The sequence below is a fragment of the Aquarana catesbeiana genome, linkage group LG06 (assembly GCF_042186555.1).
Source record: "Aquarana catesbeiana isolate 2022-GZ linkage group LG06, ASM4218655v1, whole genome shotgun sequence".
Taxonomy (NCBI): Eukaryota; Metazoa; Chordata; class Amphibia; order Anura; family Ranidae; genus Aquarana; species Aquarana catesbeiana.
Window position 1 is genome coordinate 62,948,718 of NC_133329.1, and position 16,101 is coordinate 62,964,818.

Here is a 16,101-nt window from a genome sequence, read left to right on the forward strand (position 1 = left end):
TTTTTGCCCTCGCGCTATCAGCGTGGGGGGGAAGAAAAAGCCAATCACCGACTTCTGTCAGAGGGACATCAGTCCCTCACACAGAGAGCCGCGGTTACCTCATCGGTGCCCACCAGTGCCACCTGCCAGTGCCCACCAATGCCACCTATAAGTACCCACCAGTGCCATCTACCAGTGCCATCTACCAGTGCCCACAGTGCCACCTACCTTTGCCCACCAGTGCTGCCAATCAATGCCCATCAGTACGTCATCAGTGCCACCGATCAGTGCTGCCTGTTAGTGTCACCTACCAGTGCCCATCAGTGCCACTTATCACTGCCACCTCATCAGTGCAGCCTATCAGTGCCCATCAATGAAGGAGAAAAATTACCTGTTTTCAAAATTTTATAACAAACTATGAAACTAGGTTTTTTTTTTTTCAAAAATGTTGGTATTTTTTCGCTTTTTAGCAAAAAATAAAAAACCCAGCAGTGATCAAATACCACCAAAAGAAAGCTCTATTTGTAGGAAAAAAATGATAAAAATGAAATCTGGGTACAGCAGTGCATGACCGCGCAATTATCATTCAAAATGTGACAGCGCTTAAAGCTGAAAATTGGCCTGGGCAGGAAGGAGGTGAAAGTGCTCGGTAAGCAAGTGGTTAAACAAACTCAAAACAGGATTGAGGTGTGTCTGGTCCGAGCTCTGTGTAGGAGGACACCGGCTCTGTATGAACATATCACCTTTCACTTTCACGATAAGAAGCAGAACATGTAAGTATTCAAAATCGTTCTTTTCTTTATAAACTCGTATTAGGTATGCAAATGTTGTTGTTTTTTAAGCTCTTATGCCCCGTACACACGGTCGGACTTTGTTCGGACATTCCGACAACAAAATCCTAGGATTTTTTCCGACGGATGTTGGCTCAAACTTGTCTTGCATACACATCCGATCGTTCTAAACGCGGTGACGTAAAACGCGTACGTCGGGACTATAAACGGGGCAGTGGCCAATAGCTTTCATCTCTTTATTAATTCTGAGCATGCGTGGCACTTTGTCCGTCGGATTTGTGTACACAGGATCGTAATTTCCGACAATGGATTTTGTTGTCGGAAAATTTTATATCCTGCTCTCAAACTTTGTGTGTCGGAAAATCCGATGGAAAATGTGTGATGGAGCCTACACACGGTCGGAATTTCCGACAACAAGGTCCTATCACACATTTTCCGTCGGAAAATCCGACTGTGTGTATGGGGCATAACTGTTTAATTATTCATCTAGAGTGCAGTGATATACATGCAGGTCACACATCATCATTTATTTATGATATTTTAAAAATATTGAACTGATTGCACAGATTACAGGAGCATGTTGAACGCGGTTTGATTGCTATACCCATAATATGCTCGCTCTTTCATATCTTACATATAATTGAGGTGATTGTAGCCATATTGTGACCGAGAAAATTGAGTTCTGTCCGTGATACTTTTTACATTTTTTTCTTTGCACTAACATACAATTTTTCATGACAAGCTTTTGTGGTATGTCCTCTTCTTCAAAGTCCAAGCTCTACTCCACCTTGAAGAAGAGGACATACCCCGTAACCCCAAAAGCTTGTCCTGAAAAATTGTATTAATGCAAAGAAATAAGTAAATAAAAAAGTATCACAGACAGTACTGAATTTTCTATATCTTACATATGTATGTAACAAGGTGATGGGGCTTCTCTGCTGGACTGATTTTGGGAGGGCTTCCCTGGTTTCTGCAGCAACCTATCTCACTAAAATGGGTGGTGGAGCCTTCCAATGGGCATTGGTGGAGTGTGCCTAGGAAAGCCCTGAGAGATGTCAGGAGTGATATGTTTTTTTGGTTTGATAGAGACTGGAACATACTTAACCATTTCAGCTCCGGAAGGTTTACCCCCCTTCATGACCAGGCCATTTTTCGTGGTCATGTGACGCTGCACCCAAACAAAATTTGTGTCCTTTTTTTCCCACAAATAGAGCTTTCCTTTGGTGGTATTCGATCACCTCTGCAATTTTTATTTTTTGTGCTATAAACAAAAAAAGCCGACAATTTTGAAAACAAATATATATTTTTTACTTTCTGCTATAAAACATATCCAATAAAATATTTTTTTGGTAAAAAAAATCACAATAAGCGTATTTTGATTGGTTTGCGCAAAAGTTATAGCATCTAAAAATGATGGTATATATATTTTTGGATTTTTTTTTTTTTTTTACCATTACTGACGGCGATCAGCGACTTATAGCCGGACTGTGACATTGCGGCGGACAAATAAGACACTTAACTGACACTTTTCTGTTATAATAGTTTTTATTGAAATTTTTTTTTCTTTTTAGAAACATCACAAGATATAGCAGCAAACAATCCTTCCCATGCTCAAATCATTCAACGATACAAATACATAAGGAACTAAGGGGTGGGGGGGGAGGAGAGGGAAACCTAATCGAGGCTTCACAAATAAGACAGGTCCACCTTGGAGGCCGATATAGGCACAAGAGCGAACATGAGGACCAAACATTAAGTAGGTGGTTGCATAAAGGAAACCCATGAGGCCCCCGTAGGTGGAAGAGGGGGCCCTACAGGTCCATCCACTATACATACATAACCCTAAAAGCTTTGAGCAGCAATATCGCCAAACCTTTATGAAATATTCTTCAAACAATTAAACTTCTTATATTATAGGCTGCAGTTACTCTCTCCATTGTCAGAACACAATGGAATCTTTTATGGGAAATGTAACTCCCACTACTGATCGTTTGTGAAAAATAGGTAGGGTAAGGGGTAAAAAGAGAAAAAGAGTGAGAAAGATAGAGAAGAAAAGGAGGTAAGTCCATCTGGATGTCTATTGCCAACCGTTCCTGGAGTCAGCACCTTATGCCTGGGATCTGCAAATAGGCAAGCCAACTAACCAACACTTTTTGGGGACCAGTGAGACTAATACAGTGATCAGTGCTAAAAAATTATGCACTGTCACTGTACTAATGACACTGGCAGGGAAGGGGTTATCAGGGGCAATCAAAGGGTTAACTGTGTCCCTAGGGGGTGCTTGCTAACTGCGGGGGAGGTGCTTGCACTGTGAGAAGGCAGAGATCCTTGTTCCTCCTTAGCAGGAAGACAGGATCACAGCCTTCCCTTGTCACAGAACAGCGATCTGCCTTGTTTACATAGGCAGATTGCTGTTCTGTCTTTCTCCTGAACAATCGGCCAGTCCCAGCCAGTGTTGCCAACCATCAGTATTTTTTACTAGCAGCCAGTAAAAAACAGGCACTTTTCTCCTGTTAGTAAATGCCAGTGACAGGAAAAGGTTGTCAGTAAATAATATGGCTGTGACACTCTGCTTGGAACTGCGCATACGCAGTTCTGGTCCGGAGCCGTTTGAAACCATCCGAGTTCCTGCTACAGTGTGTTCAGGCAGTGCTGGCGGGGGGGGCAAATCTGGTGAAGGCTGTGCTGTTTGGACTGGAAAGGACTAACGGGATCACCTGGTGTGGAGAGAAAGTGTCACTGTGACTCAGGAGGGGACATGTTATGTTGGCGAGGTACCATCATCATCTGTGCTGCTGCACACTGCTGCCAGTGTCACTGAGAGTCAGTTTCATGTGTGTGCCACCTATTCTAATTTCTTGCCCTCCTGAGTTCTGTCTCTGAGCTACTTACTAACTATATCCAAAATAAAATAAGAAATATGTTTTTTGCCTTATTATCTACCTAACATCATTTTTGATATATAACTTTATGTATGTTATAGCTTAGCATCTGGCGCCATCTAGCGGCCAAAATATGTAAGGACTGCATCTTTATTTTTCATCGTTCAAGAAGTTAACATGGAAGTGTTTGTTTGTTTACATTGGACATTAACTTGACCTACCCATAATGCCCAATACCTCCCATGAACATCAGGAGAACAGAACTGCATTGTGGGAAGATTATAAAAGGGCTCGGCGTGGCCATCTTAGTTTTTCTTGGACACGCATGGCTAGCCTGGGAAGATCTGTTTGAGGTCTCCAGCGCAGTGCGGCCTACCTCCACGGAAGAGCGATCCAAGCAGCAAGATGGTGATACACCAGTTAGCTGGGCTGACGGCGGGGCAAGACTGGGAAGGAGCTAGAGGAGCCTGTCAGAGCCATCTGAGAGTTCTGGAGCGTCTCATTGTGTGGAGCGGAGCAGGGCAGAGGTGCCGGCTGGCTGGAGACAGGGCCATGTACACCAGAGCGGAACTTTCTGACAACACTGTCCTGGTTGGGTGAGAGGGCTGTTGCCCAAAAGTTTCCTTGATGCACTTTTACACATTCATCTATGCAATACAGAGTTGCTGGGATTCATAATCCCACAAGCAAAGTCAAGAGGATTAGACTGAGCTAAAACTAGGCCCCGGGACTGTGTCTCATTGAGGACTTGGTACTGCATCATTGGGATCAGAGATAGCTACAGTACTGCTTTATCATAACTTTGATTAAACATCCAGCTTGCTTTTATCGGGAATGATTAACCATTGGATTACAAATTCACTTTATTCATAGCTAGCAGAAGAAATAAGAAAAGAAGGACTGTCTAATAAAACACAAGGCTTTGTGTTTCATTGCCATATTAAAGTTACAGACAGTCACGGAGCCAAAGGGGGACCCTAAGCGCAGGGACGGCATGACAGTGCTGGACTGCACATCTGCCTGTCTTAGAATGGAACAGTTCCCCTTTTAGAGAAGGGGAGGGGCTGGACAAGGAAAGTGTAGGAGATGTGGAAAGGGGAAGTGACGTCAGTCGAAGAGCGGTGGAGGACGAGATTCCCACCCACCCTCCCGATTGTTGGCAGTTGTTGGTTTCCTTTAATAGGATAAGTTATGTTACAAGTTGTAACATGTGTTACCCATCCAAGGATGGGGGGTTGTTTGATGGTACCCATCCATATGATGGGGGGTTTTGCTGGTACCCATACATGGAAGGATGGGGATTGAAGTTGGTACCTTCAGGCCTTAAGGGTTAACCTGCAGAAGTTTAAAATGCTAGGTCACTGGGGTATGTTGTGATATGCCGTGTCAGCGGTTTCCGACTGGCAGGTTTTAAATTAAGGAGGTTGTACCAGTGAAGAGGGTCATAGTTATCGTTCTTACAGTAAATTTACCCTCACAAGTTATTTAAGAAAGTTCAGTTATTTATGATATTTATGTTAATTTATACGTTTAAATAAAAGGCCGCAAGGCCATTTTACTCCAAAAACTAGTCTGAGTCATCCATGATGTTTTTGGAGGGAGGGTATGTGCGGGTAGGATGGTTTTAGGTATATGGGCTTAAGTCCTACAGTGTCATGTGATATCAAATAATGGGAGCTCCCTAAATATTGTATTATACTTTATTAAATGAGCCTTTGATTTCTTTATAGTTACAAATCGTGCAAAGGATAGGACAGTGATCATAGTGAAATCAGTTCACTCTGCCATTTATCCTACTTTCCTTAGCACATTATTAGCAAGTTGTTTCAAACACCTTACATCTGTATAATATCTTTGTAAGCTGAAATCTGTTGACCGTCAGGCTACGTTGGTCTGACAGTACAACTATTGTGGTGTTCTACTTTAAAGCGAATACAGTAAACAAAGTTCTTGTTTAAGGAGAATTGTGTGAGTGTTGTTTTCCTTTGCATTATCGACCAAGTGGAGACCAAAGGTAAAGATAAAAAGGTTTATTACATTGTGAAATTGTCTTTAGATTCTTTACCACACACTATTATACAACAGCTGTGTCAGGGGGACTGAGAGAAATCAAAGGGGTAACAAAGCAGAGTACAGGCCCAATTAAAATACAGCAGCTCCTGCAGGGGTCAGTGCTACACGTGGGGGTTCATCCAGGATCCTGTTACATTGCAGAAAAACCCACCCTCTTGACGTCAGAATGGACCCCGTTACTGTGGTCCAGTGGCGCGAAGCTGAAGGTGCACACTCAGAAGCGAGCGTGGCAATTGAACTCCCCGGAGAAGGATGGGAGGAGAAACAGGTGAAAGAAGTGGTGCAGGTACTATCCCCAGAGAGGAAAAGCCTGGGTGATAGCTTTTGAGGCCAGACCATGGGACCTCCCGCACTTATGCCTTACTGGAATGGAGGAAGGGGGTCCCTGATAATTTTCACCAGTGAGACTGTCTGATAGAACTGAACTCTGCTTGACACATCCTGCCAAGCAGGGGGAGACAGAGCTCACTCAGCAAGAATTCAGTCTTCGGTCTACCCCAAGGGAAAGTGGCAGAGGGTCTCCTCCCTCGAAGAAAAGGGCAGCTATTAAAACAGTTGGAGTTTCTGAGAGGAATTCAGAGTCAGAGCAACAGTTAACCGAGTTGAAACAGCAATACAAGGAAATACAGAAGCGGTTTCAGGAGACTTCCAACATGATTGCAGAACACATTAAGGGACTAACTGTCACATGCAGAGACCTGGGTGACAGTCAAGTGATACCCAGACCAGTGTCAGTAATAAAAAAACGCCCTCATAACCGCCTGCCAGAGGTGGAAAGACTTCAAGATTGATGGTCAGATAGGAGAGAGGGGACAGAAGGATAAGCTCTCTTACCAAAAACTCTTGCACCAAATTGAACTGGGTTTACAGAGGGGATACTTGAAGTCTGAGATTGTAGAGGCTGTGATCAACGCCATTAGTCCAGGCCTAAGCAATAAGGGCATCCTGGAGATGAAAAATGGGTTGACTTTAACTCAACTCAGGAGAATTCTGAAGAGCTATTATAAAGAGGAAGATGCTGCTGAACTGTTTCATCAACTGATAAATATGACACAGAGTAGTCAGGAGACTCCTCAGAACTTTTTATTCAGAGCCATTGAGCTGAAGGACCGTCTGTTGTCTGCCTCGATGGGAGAAGGATCTGAGGAACACTTTGGAGTTGAACTGATCCAGAAGAAGTTCCTGAGGTCCGTGACTACAGGGCTGAGGAGCGACTATATCATGCTTCGGTTGAGGCAGCACCTAGAAGATCTATCTACACCAGATGAGGTTCTTATTGAGGAGATAAATGAGGCAGCAAAAATGGAGGTAGAAAAAGACAAGAAACAAAGAAAGAGTCATCCTCCCAGTATAACCAGGACAAAAGGACAGCAGTTAGATGTGTTACTAGGCATCAAGGAACCTAGTGTTCTGATGGTGAGCGCAGATCAGACATCTTGGCCTTCATCTACTCAACATCTGTCGACATGTGAGTCTGGTCTGGAGAAACTGCTCCAAATGCAGAAAGAAATGTTAGAGATGATGATCCTAATGGCTGCTAAACTGGGTATGCCACGTGAGAATGAAGTTTTGACCCTTAGGACTCCGACGAGTACTAACATTATTCAGACTGTGAAAAAAATGAAGAAGAACATCTGCTTTAAATGTGGAGGAGCGGGACACTACCGCCGAGTATGTCCAAGTTCAGCAGAACCACAAAAGCCAGGGGAAAACTTCCGAGGGCCCCAGTGAAGGAGTCAACTGGGCGCCCTGTCACAGCAATCAACTCCAAATCCAATTGTACTCATCAGGCTAAATCGGCCACAGCTACGTCGAAACAGAGGAAAGAAACTTCACATAAGCAAGGCATGAAGGTACAAGCCACTCAACAGGATAAACGTGCTAAAGCAAATGGATTTCCTTCCAAGTTAGTGGGACCTTCCCTAATTGTCCCAATTCAGATCGAAGGCATATACACGAAAGCCCTGCTGGGCAGGGGAGCTCAAGTAACTCTGCTATACAAAGACTTTTATGAGAAATATCTCAAGCATCTCCCCTTGAAGAAGCTGGAAGAGCTGGAGATATGGGGTTTAGGGACACAGAACTTCCCCTATGATGGATACATACCCATCAAGCTTACCTTTGATCCAATTGTGGCAGGAAAGGCCGAAACCTTTGACACCTTAGCAGTGGTGTGTCCTCGCCCTCCTGGGGCTGACAGAAGTTCCCTTATTATTGGGACCAACACTGACTTGGTAAGAAGACTTCTAACTCCACTTGTACAGGAGAAGAACACCCCAGCCAAGGGAGTGCACCCCATACGAACACAGGTGTACCAGGATCTTGTGCAGGAACAGAAGGCTCCACCCGAAGGCATGGAAAAGGTCTGGCACCTAGACAAGAGGGAAAAACTGGGTGAGGTAGTCTGCTTAAAGGCCTCTGTTAAGCTGAGTTGGAGAAAGCCGGCACGTTCATCGTTCTTGAGACAGACAGGCAGAAAGAAGACAAGGGCCTGGAAGTTATCCCTGAAGTGTTGTCAACTAAAGTGCTGAAGAGAAGTAAAGGACATATCTTGGTCAGTATTCGCAACACAGCAGCCTTGCCTGCCTAGTACTGCTGGGGCAGGTCAGTCCAGCAACCCCAGTCTCAACGTGTGGCATCATGGGAGAACAGGATGGAGAGATTCCCCTGGAAGAGTTCTACCCAAAGAACACACCTCTTACCCCTGCCTGGATGGAGAGAGCGAAGAATCAGCTCCTGAGATGGAGGACTGCTTTCTCAAGAAGTGAGTTCGATGCGGGACTTGCAAAGAGTGCCTAACACAAAATCAGGTTAGAAGAAGATAAACCTTTCCGTGAGAGGGTAAGGCAGATCCCGCTGGGAGATCTGGAAGACCTACGGGAGCAGCTGGCTGAGCTAAAGAGGACGGGGATTTTTCGAGAGTCCCGGAGTCTATATGCCTCTCCGATAGTAGTTGTTAGGAAAAAGAATGGCTCTTTGCCACTATGCATAGACTACCGGACACTAAATCGGAGGACCATCCCAGATCACTACACCACACCTCGGATAGAGGATGCCCTACAGAGTTTAACAGGAGCAAAGTGGTTCAGTGTGCTAGATCCTAAGAGTGGGTACTATCAAATCCCCATGTGCCCTGAAGATAGAGAGAAGACCGCTTTTATTACCCCTGTAGGATTCTTTGAGTTTAATCGAATGCCTTAAGGTCTGTCTGGAGCTCCAGCAACCTTCCAGTGATTAATGGAGAAGACAGGGGGTGACATGAACCTGATCGAGGTGTTGGTCTATCTAGACGATGTCATAGTGTTTGGCAGAACACTGGAGGAGCATGAAGAGCACCTGGAGAAGGTCTTGAAGAGATTACATGACGAAGGACTGAAGCTCTCCCTGGAGAAGTGTCACTTTTACCAACCCTCTGAGAATTACTTGGGCCACATCGTATCCGCTGAAGGAGTGGCAACAGACCCGCAGAAATTGGAGGCCGTTACCTCTTGGCCTAGACCGACTAATGTCACTGAACTTAGATCCTTTCTAGGGTTCTGTTCTTATTACAAGCGGTTTGTGGAAGGGTTTGCTAAGATACCCCACCCACTCACCGAGCTGTTGAAGAATCAAGAAGGAACTGGCTCAGACTCAGAAGGCTTGGGAAGTCAAAGGAAGGCTCCAGGAAGAAGAAAGAGTTCATCCAAGAAGAATGGACTCCACAGTGTGAAGAGGTTTTCAGACAGCTGAAATGGAGCCTTACCACTGCTCCGGTTCTAGCCTATGCAGACCCTACGAAATCCTATGAATTACATGTGGATGCCAGCTGAGACGGTCTGGGCAGAGTGCTTTATCAGGAACATGATGGACAACAAAGGCCCATCGCCTATGTGAGCAGAAGTCTAGTCCCAGCTGAGCGGAACTATCCCACTCACAAACTGGAATTCCTGGCTTTAAAATGGGCTGTGGTAGATAAACTCAAGGATTACCTGTATGGTGCAGAGTTCGTGGTTAAGACGGACAATAACCCACTTACTTGCTTACCACAGCAAAGTTGGATGCCACGGGCCATAGGTGGTTGGCTGCACTCTCAGCTTTCACATTCAGCTTGAAATATAGACCAGGAATTGGAAATAGAGATGCAGATGCATTATCAAGACGACCTCACTGCTCCCAGGGTCAAGAAGAAGAATGGACCCAGCTCACCCCAGAAGAAGTGAGAGCCCTTTGTGATGGAGCACAACAGCAAAATAAAGGTGGGGCTAGAGCAGAAGAAGCTGCTGCCGGAGTGCCTAAGTGTTACTGTGATGTCACTCAAATTGCAGAGGAAGGTTTATCAAAGGTGTACAGGAGGGATCTTCGGTTGGACCAACAACAAGACCCACTTTGTTGCCTGGCGCTGAAGGCTTTGGAGAGCAAACACCCTGACTTATTTCTCAGAAGCACTGAAAAGGAAGCTCGCGTCTTACACAAAGAGTGGGATCGGCTACAGCTCAAACAAGGGGTAGTCTACCGAAGGGGCCCCTCTGAAGATGGTGAAGAAAAGTGGCAACTGTTCTTACCGGAGAAGCACCGAGAGAAGGTACTGATTGCTCTACATGATCATCACGGCCATTTGGGAGCAGAAAGGACTTTCCAGCTGGTGAAGGACAGGTTCTACTGGCCCTATATGAGTACCGAAGTAGAGAGCTATTGTCACTCATGTCTCCGATGTATACAGAGGAAGACTTTGCCTCAGAGAGCTGCCCCAATGGGCCATTTGGAGAGCCAAGGACCGATGGAGCTGGTCTGTATAGATTTCCTGTGTGTGGAATCCGACTTAAGTGGAAAGGGGAACATTCTAATAGTTACTGATGACTTTAATTGTTATGCTCAAGCATTCCCTACTAAAGACCAACAGGCCTCTACAGTGGCGAAAGTTCTGGTGGAAAAGTTCTTTGTCCATTATGGTCTACCACAACAAATTAATTCCGATCAAGGGAGAGACTTCGAAAGTACTCTGATTCAAAAGCTGTTGGATCCCTTAGGTATTCGGAAATCTAGAACCACCCAATACCATCCACAAGGCGACCCTCAGCCGGAGAGATTTAACCGGACTCTTTTAAATATGATGGGAACTCTGACATCTGAGCAAAAACCATATTGGAGCAGGCACATTACTGCCTTAGTACATGCATATAATAGTACAAAGTGTGATGCAACAGGATATTCCCCCTACAGGCTAATGTTTGGAAGAGAAGCCAGACTACCGGTGGACTTGGCTTTTGGAACAGAGGATATGTGGATAGGTTGAGGAAGAGTCTGAAAACTGCTTACGATAAAGCTCAAGTCACATCAGACCGCAGAGGGTACAGAAACAAAAAGAACTTTGATCTCAAAGTACGGGTTCAAAATTTACAACCCGGTGACCGAGTTCTGTTAAGGAATTTGGGAATCCCAGGCAAGCACAAACTGGCTGATTGCTGGAAATCACAACCATATATTGTGTGCAAGAAACTTCCAGGACTTCCAGTATATGAAATTCGGCCAGAAGGAAGCACTGGGCCAATAAAGACTTGGCACCGTAATCACCTCCTGCCTCTCACGGAAGCAGTCAGGATTACCGCACAAGAGGAGCTGCCATCCACATCCACTGTTGTACACAGACCAGTAACCAGACTTAGGCCTGAATCTTCAGCTACTGAAGAAGAAGGAGAGGAGATGGAGATAAGTTGGTTGTGGACATCTGAAGTATCAGAATCTGAAGTGGACCTTTCATTCCAAGCAGGGGGAGAGGATGGTGGAATTCTTAGACCGGAGGCTCCTGAATTCATACCCAAAAGTAGATCAAGAGAAGATTCAGAGGAGTCTCAAGTTTTTCTTCCAGAAACAGATTTTGGAAATCTAAGTGATGGTTCCGATTCTGAGCCACGAGAAAAAGATGGAGTTGAGGAACAAACCAGCTTGCCTGAGATGCCAAAAGCACAGAGGACCAAAAGAGTTATTCGTCCCCCAAAGAAACTAACTTATGAGACATTGGGCGAGTGTTCTAAAGGAACTAAATTTACTGCCAGGAGAAACCCTGAAAGGCTTGATACTCTTGCTTTTGACTCAGAAAACCAAAACCCTGTCTCACCCACTGACACACCTGTATACGACATTAAAGTGTTGGCTGTGAATGTACAGGACAGCTCCCCATCATGTGGAAATTAGTGGGAAGCTCCCCTGTCGGTTTTGTGTAACCGTATAGAATCAAAAATGTGTAACAGAAACAAAATCTTACATCTCTTTGGGGACCAAAGAGTTCAAGCAGGGGGAATGTGTAGCAGTCACATTTTTGATATATAACTTAATGTATGTTATAGCTTAGCATCTGGCGCCATCTAGCGGCCAAAATATGAAAGGACTGCATCTTTATTTTTTCATCGTTCAAGAAGTTAACATGGAAGTGTTTGTTTGTTTACATTGGACATTAACTTGACCTACCCATAATGACCATTACCTCCCATGAACATCAGGAGAACAGAATTGCATTGTGGGAAGATTATAAAAGGGCTCGGCGTGGCAATCTTAGTTTTTCTTGGACACGCATAGCCAGCCTGGGAGGACCTGTGTGAGGTCTCCAGCGCAGCGCGGCCTACCTCCACGGAAGAGTGATCCAAGCAGCAAGATGGTGATACACCAGTGAGCTGGGCTGATGGCGGGGCAAGACTGGGAAGGAGCCAGAGGAGCCTGTCGGAGCCATCTGAGAGCTCCGGAGCGTCTCGTTGTGTGGAGCGGAGCAGCGCAGAGGTGCCGGCCGGCTGGAGACAGGACCCTGTACACCAGAGCGGAACTTTCTGACAACACTGTTCTGGTTGGGTGAGAGGGCTGTTGCCCAAAAGTTTCCTTGATGCACTTTTACACATTCATCTATGCAATACAGAGTTGCTGGGATTCATAGTCCCACAAGCAAAGTCAAGAGGATTAGACTGAGCTAAAACTAGGCCCCGGGCCTGTGTCTCATTGAGGACTTGGTACTGCATCATTGGCATCAGAGATAGCTGCAGTACTGCTTTATCATAACTTTGATTAAATATCCAGCTTGCTTTTATCGGGAGTCATTAACCATTGGATTACAAATTCACTTTTTTCATTGCTAGCAGAAGAATAAAGAAAAGAAGGACTGTCTAATAACACACAAGGCTTTGTGTTTCATTGCCATATTAAAGTTACTGTGATATCAAATAATGGGAGCTCCCTAAATATTGTATTATACTTTATTAAATCAGCTTATAGTTGAAAAGCGTGCAAAGGATAGGACAGTGCTCATAGTGAAATCAGTTCACTCTGCCATTTATCCTACTTTCCTTAGCACATTATTAGCAAGTTGTTTCAAACACCTTACATCTGTATAATATCTTTGTAAGCTGAAATCTGTTGACCGTCAGGCTACGTTGGTCTGACAGTACAACTATTGTGGTGTTCTACTTTAAAGCGAATACAGTAAACAAAGTTCTTGTTTAAGTAGAATTGTGTGAGTATTGTTTTCCTTTGCATTATCGACCAAGTGGAGACCAAAAGGTAAAGATAAAAAGGTGTATTACATTGTAAATTGTGAAATTGTCTTTAGAGTCTTTACCGCACACTATTACACCACAGCTGTGTCAGGGGGACTGAGAGAAATCAAAGGGGTAACAAAGCAGAGTACAGGCCCAATTAAAATACAGCAGCTCCTGCGGGGGTCAGTGCTACACACATGTAGCCAACACTATATTACCCCCGAAGGAGTTGCTAATAATTTTCTTCTGGCTTACCGTTACCATCTTCACAGTGTTCTTCATAGGGGTACTTGTCATTTGCTCAATTGAAACACTGGCTCCAACACTTAGTCCTTTTTCCAAGTTTTATTGAGAAAACAAAATAATGCAATAGCAGGATAAAGGGATGAACAGGATTCAGGTACTTTGAATCTTGCAGTTTAAAGGTATTTCTTATATCCAGCGAGCAGCAGCTTCACAGCTGGATTTAGCAATCATCGGATAGATTTCTCTCACCAACCTAGCAGCAGATGCAATGCTCAGATATGGTCTCTGCCACAGACCTGACAATCTTAGATGAATTGCTTACTGTACTTGACATGGTCTCTGCTACAGACCTGAAAATCTTGGATGAATTGCTTACTGTACTTGATCTCAGATGCGTCTCTGACTGAGTTCCCAGGCTCTTTTCAAGATACCAGCCTTATGCTCGGTCCTCTCCCGAAGAGTCCTCCCCTGGTTGCAACAATCCCTTGCTTCTTCCCGCAGGCCAGACAGCAAAAAGACCATCCTATGGACCAATAGGCCACTACGATTTTGGGCCTTCTTCTAGTAACAGAGCCTTGGGTCCGCCATCCCTAAGGCAGAATTTTAGGCAGCAGCAATTCCCCCAGGCCAGAAGGGTCATGAGGTCAGGAAGCGCGAACCCCCCTCAGGCCAGGAGGGCCATGAGGTCAGGAAGCGCGAAAAAACCAACACCCCGAAAAGATGGTGTCTGTCCCTTAAATACCTCTACCCAGGATGCAAGGTGAATGAACCACTCCCACCGAACCTGTTTCTGAGCAAAGAGCATTTAATATGCCCAACCAGACTGTATTTACAACATCCACCAATGGTGACAGCACCACCCATGGTCAGATGGAAAACTGCACAGTCCAGCTAAACTGTTACAGAAACCATTACATTTAGGTAATAATAAGCTGAGCCAAACTGTAGCTTCAGCCAACTTAAATTTCAAAAGAATAGCGTCTGCTCTTCAGGAGCAGGTAGCTACACATCACATTGCTAATGGCATATTGTACTTGTTTGTAGCCTAAATACTGAAATTTGCACTTAAAACTGTAATTTTGTAACTTTAGGATATGCCAGTAAAAACTTGGCTGTGCCATATAATTTTGAGTGTTGTGTCAGTAAATTTCAGTCTGGTAGGTTGGCAACATTGGTCCCAGCGTACATCGCTGATTGGCTCTCGCTGTGTCCAATCACCAGACCCCGAAGTGCAGAATCATGTACAGGTACGTGATTCTGCCCAGAGCGGCCGCCCTGCAGCAGTAAATGTGCATGGGGCGGTCGGCATCTGGTTAAACAGGGAGAGAAAAAGTTGAAAGCGAGGTAAGTGCAGGCGATTGGGATAGGCAGGGTTCCCTTTGAGATCCCTGGCACAGATGGACTGTGAAAAGGATGTCCTGCATGTGGTACAGTGTGAGCTCCAGTGATTACTGAGATCCAGGGCCGGGACAAGGGGGTGGGCGGGAAGGACGGCTGCCCTGGCACTGTGGTATCATGTGAGGTATAGGGGCACCATAAGGAGATTGGGGGGGGGAAATTTGTGTTGAGAGGGGGAATTCGGGGGGGGAGGGGCGGCAGGAGGTAGGAATTGTTCTAGGAGGGAGAATTTGGGGAGGTGTGCTGGGAGTGGTGATTTGTGTTGAGAGGAGAGATGGGGAAGAGGATTTGTGCTAGGAGGGGGGATTTGGGGAGTTTGTGCTAGAAAAGGTAATATGATTGGGGAGGGATTTGATATTTGGGGGAGGGGGATTTGAGCTAATTGAAGTTGTTTGGGGGGCATTATTTATGCTGGGAGGGGAATTTTTTTTTGGGGGGTGGGGAATTAATCTAGCATGGAGGATTGGGGGAGAGAATTTGTGTTCAAAGGGGAAATTTGAGGGGTAGAGGATTTGTGCTAGGAAGGTGATTGTGCTAGGAACATATGCGGAATGAGAGGATTTGAGCTGGGGGGATGAGGAAAAGATCTGTGCTGGGAGGGAGATTTCAGCAGGGGGGTGGATTTGTACTGAAAGAAGAGGGAATAAATGCTTAGGGGGTAAGCATGCAGATTAGTGCTCCATTTGTTTTGGCATGTTTGCCCTGGGCTCAAGATGACCTTGTCCCGGCACTGCTGAGATATTTATAGTGTTGGTGAAGGTAGAAGGTACAAGGGTCCTCTGATGAAAGGGAAGGGACCATGTGGCCCAATGCAATCACCACTCAGTATCAATACCCCAGTTTATAGTGCCTGTCCTGAGGGCACTGGTAAGGTTATTTCCTCTTGACATGTTTTGTGGCTGTTTAAACTCAGATAAGTTACACACAAAATCTAATTAACCAATAACCAGCTGTGTAAGGAGTGCAGTGTAGTGGTAGAGGTTCTATTCACTTAACTGGAGGATATTTTCCTCCCTTCAAGAGAATGGGCACCAGTTGCCGAGTGGAGAAGGTAATTCTGTTGAGGCAGTCGAAAGGAGCGCCCCCTTCTCTGTGTTTTGAATTTAACCACTTGCCAACCGCTGCATGACAATATACACTGTGCGCAAATGGGTGTACCTGTACGTCCCTCCGTCATCGCAGGCTAGCAAGAGCGTGCCCGTGGGTCCCGTGGACTCGGTGTCCGCCGGTGGC

At 45.3% G+C, this 16,101-nt stretch overlaps 1 protein-coding gene across 1 annotated transcript in view; it reads left to right on the forward strand.

The window, feature by feature from the left end:
• Positions 1-657: 657 nt before the first annotated feature.
• The window catches only part of LOC141148556 (uncharacterized), a 75,589-nt gene continuing 60,145 nt past the window's right edge, over positions 658-16,101 (forward strand). Inside the window, exon 1 of the mRNA XM_073636108.1 lies at positions 658-752. The gene's annotated coding sequence lies outside the window, so the exon portion shown is untranslated. The remainder of the gene's footprint in view (positions 753-16,101) is intronic.